We start from the raw sequence: 5,247 nt of genomic DNA, 5'->3' as shown, positions 1-5,247 counted from the left end.
GCCGTTGAAGCTTGACAGCGGCTTCGCCCTTACAAAATGGCGGAGACAGAATTAGAATCACGTGGTGGGAAGGGGCGTGGTTGAAAGACACCGCTGGGAAAAACGGCGCTGGAGGAGGGGGCGGGGTTCGAAGCGTAGGTGTCTATTATTCTATGGAGAGGATCGATGATTGTCCTTCGGTTATCAATCCGGCAATGATCAAACCGCTGCTTTTATACGCATCTATTGCGCGTCGATGTTAAGAACCCCAATCAAAACCTAAAAGGAGGAGAGCCATGTTGTGTAAATGATTCTGTCCTGCGTCGTAGATTCCAAATGATCGCTTGCTGTAGTTACAGCCAGAAGGGGAGGAACAATCAAAACGTCTACCTGTTCATTTTAGTGCAAATGAACTATTAAGGGTTTTTCTTACGACAAATATATATGACCTGGCTTGCGCATAGTAGGAGAAAAGGTCTGCCCTAATTTGGTCTCATGAAATTGTTGTCCCAGGAACCGTGGGCGTTCGTGAGCTGGTATGTTCCGCCCCAATTATGTTTATTAAATTTTACGATGCCCACCAGATGTAGACATCTTTTTAAAGCGATCATAATGCTGTAACTTCATCCAGTGCACATTTAAATGCCAATTATAAAACGTATAGCTCAGGCTTGAACTGTGTAGTTTTTGGTGCTCTCTGAGCTTGGTGGGTTCTTGCAGATGTTTCATTGGATAAACATCTGCAAGAAAGCAACCAGCCATCAGAGGGTGCCATGGATTCCATATTTAAATGCCTCTGAGATTTCCCATCTATCGGCCTGTTGGAAGAAAACGTCCATCTGGGTTCAGTTTCAAGTGAGGACAAAGACACTGGAAACATTGAGACTGCTTGGAAAGATGGTTTAATGGTGGTCAGGATCACATGGCTTGAGTTCCAGAAAAGGGCGAGGAGCTTTATGCTCTCTCTAAGCTTTGAACTTCCCAGGGCACAGGAAGAGTGTCCTGATTGGTTGTCAGACTCCCAGGGGTGGGGGTCTTAGCTAGCCTTGCTGGCTGATGTAATCTTCCCAGGTGTCATGTGGTGAGTTTCTGTTGCTAGATGGGTCCTATTGTGTTGCAGATGATGGCCCATTGACAAAGGTGGGGGGAATGAATGAGCTTGACTGAGGCCTTAATGGCCCATTGACAAAGGTGGGGGGGGAGGCAGGGAGCTGCAGGGAGCTGCTTTGTCCTTAAAACATGTTTCTCCATTTCTCTCATCCAGGGAAATATACTATTCTGCCTTTTTAATATTTTCTAAAATATTTCATTCTTCTAGGAGAGGGGTGGGTGCTAACTTCCTATAGACCAATGTATGCAAATTAGTATGCTTGCATCTAACCATCAGCCCAATTATTTTTTTCTGCTGTAGGAAGTTAGCACCCACACCCCTCCTACAAGAATGAAATATTTTAGAAAATATTTAAAAGGCAGAATGTATTTCCCTGGATGAGAAATGGAGAGACATGTTTTAAGGACAAAGCAGCTCCCTGCAACTTCCTGCCACCACCCCCCACCTTTGTCAATGGGCCATTAAAGCCTCAACCAAGCTCACTCATTTCCCCCACCTTTGTCAATAGGTCAGAGGTAGAAACTCATTCTCCCCACCTTTGTCAATGGACCATCATCTGCAACACAATAGGACCCATCTAGCAACAGAAACTCACCACATGACACCTGGGAAGATTAAATCAGCCAGCAAGGCTAGCTAAGACCCCCACCCCCTGGGAGTCTGACAACCAATCAGGATACTCTTCCTGTGCCCCAGAAAGTTCAAAGCTCAGAAAAAGCATAAAGCCAGGGAGCGCACAGGATCTCATCCCCTTTTCTGTTCAGGAACTCAAGCCATGTGATCCTGACCACCATTAAACCATCTTTCCAAGCAGTCTCCATGTGTCCAGTGTCTTTGTCCCCACTTGGAACTGAACCGAGATGGATATTTCTTCCAACACTGCTAAATCAGGATGTTGCCTTCATCCTGCCCCTTGTTCATGAGGGAGATTTAAGTTGTATTTAGCTGCATCCACATTAGAGCAATAATTTGCCTCCTTTTTCTGACACCCTTCAAGGACAGGGACTAGAAATGGTTATACCATTATTTGCAGGTTAAATCATGCAGTCACTGTGACTTGAAACAGAGGCAGTAGTACCAGAATAAGGATTGATAATGAGGACAGCAAATGCTATATTGACATATTTTCCTGCCAGCTGTAGGATGGATTAATAACACTTAGTTCTGCAGCAAGGAAAGGCTTAGTGTCCTTTCTGTGCACCAGAATGGAGCCTCTTTATCAGCCTTGAACATCCATCTTATGACTTCAGAACAAATAATAATATTTTCCAGCAGACTCTGAGGGGAACCAAGAGGATATAAATGCCATGCCTATGTTAAAAAATTCAGGGACATGAAAAGAGGCATTCTTCTTAAGTTGAGGTGTGCCATCATTTTGGAGGAAGCAAACAGCTATCAAAACCAGTAAATGGGATAATTGTCCATCATTTCTTGTTCCCAGCCTCTCTTCTTTTTGCTCACCTTCTCAGTGAATCATTGCAAATGCTGGATTTCAGTTTTGACTGCCTTTTGTGCATTTCATAATTTAGAGAAAATACTAGGCAACTTGTGACCCATTGGATCATCCTTTGAGAAGGGTAGTGCAGTCTGATGTGACCAAAGCGAACATTAAATTTTAGGTTGACCATATACAGTATTTCATGAGCTTTTTTGCATGAGAGCAGGAATTCCAACTTCCTGCTGGCTTCCCCATTGATTTTGTTTATGGGAAGCTGGCAGGGCGTATCAGAAATCAATCGTACGACAAGGATCCTTCAACTTTGTAAATTTTGTGACTAAAACTGGTCTGAATATCATGGAAATTTAAATTCCACAGGAGTGATGGGTCCTGAGATTTTTTACGCATTTTTTTAAGTTAAAGATTTTCAGGTAGCAATTCAAAAATTGTTGTGATACAATGCACTATTTGCGCTAATATGAGGGTGTAAACAGACAAACAGCTAAACCAGTGGTGGGATTCAAATAATTTAACAACCGGTTCTCTGCCCTGATGATTTCTTCCAACCACCAGTTCACCAAACTGCTCAGAAAGTTAACAACCGGTTCTCCCGAAGTGGTGCGAACTGGCTGAATCCCACCACTGAGCTAAACACATTTAGATTTTTAGTAGTATATAAATACACAATGCAAAATTACATTTAAAATTGCCCTGCCCCTATCCCTATTTCACATTATTCCTTTTATATCTTCTCTAAGAACTTTTAGGAGCTCCTTCTTTGAATAGTTTTGCTTTACGAACTTCGATTCCCAAATAAAGAATTTTTTTCCTTTCTAAGAACAATCAAATTGCTTTGCTCTCTATAATGAAATTCATTGTATCAGTATTAATGAAAGGTATCACCTTAAAGCATTTGATTCTAAAAATACCATCACATTATACTTGTGACAGAAGCATTGAGATGCTTCCAGGTTGAAAAGATTAGCCAGTGACATCACTGTTACCCAGGGGATGCCCAGTTGGGGGCTCTTTTCATGTCCCCTGGCTGGAGTTGGAGTGAAGGACAGGAGCTCACTTCACTACACAGCAGCACTTGGGTCTCAAATGCAGGCTAACTAACCTCCAACCTAGTGTCCTAGCCATGCGAGCCACTGTGCTCTTTAAAAATACCACAATAGCACGATATACCAAGCTGACATATGTGTCTTAAACTTATAATACAGAAGCAATAAACATATGGCTGCTTTCTCTTCTCCGTTTTGTGATGCCACTTGTTAACAGATGAAACAGCTTTTCATCTCTGTGTATGTTTTGTGTCAAAACTACAGAGGCTCAGTAACTTAAAGATGCTGGAGGTGGTCTCTCCTCTGGTGATTCGAGTCCTAGCACCATGTGGCAGAATGAGCACCTGTCACTTGCCTCAGCTTCTGCACCTAGCAGTTCGAAAGCATGCTATACATGCGAGTAGATAAATAGCTGGGAAACATGGCAGAATTTTGTGTGGATGTATGTATTAACATACATACTATGTATTATGTATTATGTATGTATACATAATACTATGTATTAACATTGTAGTCTCTTGGCTAATTGTACCATCAGAATACCCTAAATCAGTGGTTCTCAACCTTTATAGTGCTGCGACCCCTTTAATACAATTCCCCACAATGTGGCGACCCCAACCGTAAAATTATTTTCGTTTTGAATTTATCGCGCCTGAAGCCATATTAGCTTGCAATCTGAACTGCTTGCAATTGCCTTGAGGACGGAGGCATTAAAGAAGAGACTCCTCCCCTATTAAGTTTATCGCGCCTGAAGCCAGATTAGGCTAGCGATTGGGAGTGATTGCAGCTGGCTTGAGAGGGAGACATCAGAGCAAAGATTTCTCTCTTTTTTAATTCATTGTGCCTGAAGCTGAATTCGGCTAGCGATTTGAAGAGCCTGCAGCTGGCTTGTGGAGTCAACCATTGGAGCGCGATTCTTCGACTCGCAAGTATACTTCCCATATTTCCAATGGTCTTAGGCGACCCCTGGCAAATCGTCATTCGACCCCCAATGGGGTCACGATCCACAGGTTGAGAACTGCTACCCTAAATAAATGTGTCAAAATTCCACCAAAAAGCTTGCTTCAGTTTCTCTAGGCATGACACAAGTTTCAATATAAGTGAGTAAAACGGTATGAGTATTGCATACTAATAGAATCTTCTTCATGAAACTTAAAAGATAAATTTTCAAGTACAGACACGGTGGAGTCCTCCATATGATAGAAATATCTCTATTCAACTCCAATGCTATCATACCATAATTAGGAGTTTGTAGTCCAGGAGATACAGAAGAAATGGAAAGAAACTTAAATCCCTGTTCAAAAGTTAATAGAGATAATAAATCTTCCCATTTTGATTTCTCCCAGTTTTCTTTTTTTCCCCTGAAAATATATCAAGTTTATTTTATTTTCAGTTTCTCAATTTGTAGAATGTATTGAACTTGATTCATCAAAAATATTCACTAAGATTTATATGCATTTTGGGACACGTTTTGCCAAATGTATGTATCTGTACTTACACAGATTAAAGTAATATAGTTTTATATATTAGCTTCACAAATACACACATTTTTTACTGGCTTTTGTAGTATACGTGTTCTGGGGCAGATTGCATTGCAAAATCCAGAGAATTGTATTGAGAACTAACTAAGCTATGTTTAGTTAGTTACTATGTTT

Source organism: Ahaetulla prasina, chromosome 1 (assembly GCF_028640845.1).
Source record: "Ahaetulla prasina isolate Xishuangbanna chromosome 1, ASM2864084v1, whole genome shotgun sequence".
Lineage (NCBI taxonomy): Eukaryota > Metazoa > Chordata > Lepidosauria > Squamata > Colubridae > Ahaetulla > Ahaetulla prasina.
Note: the sequence above shows the minus strand (reverse complement) of the source record.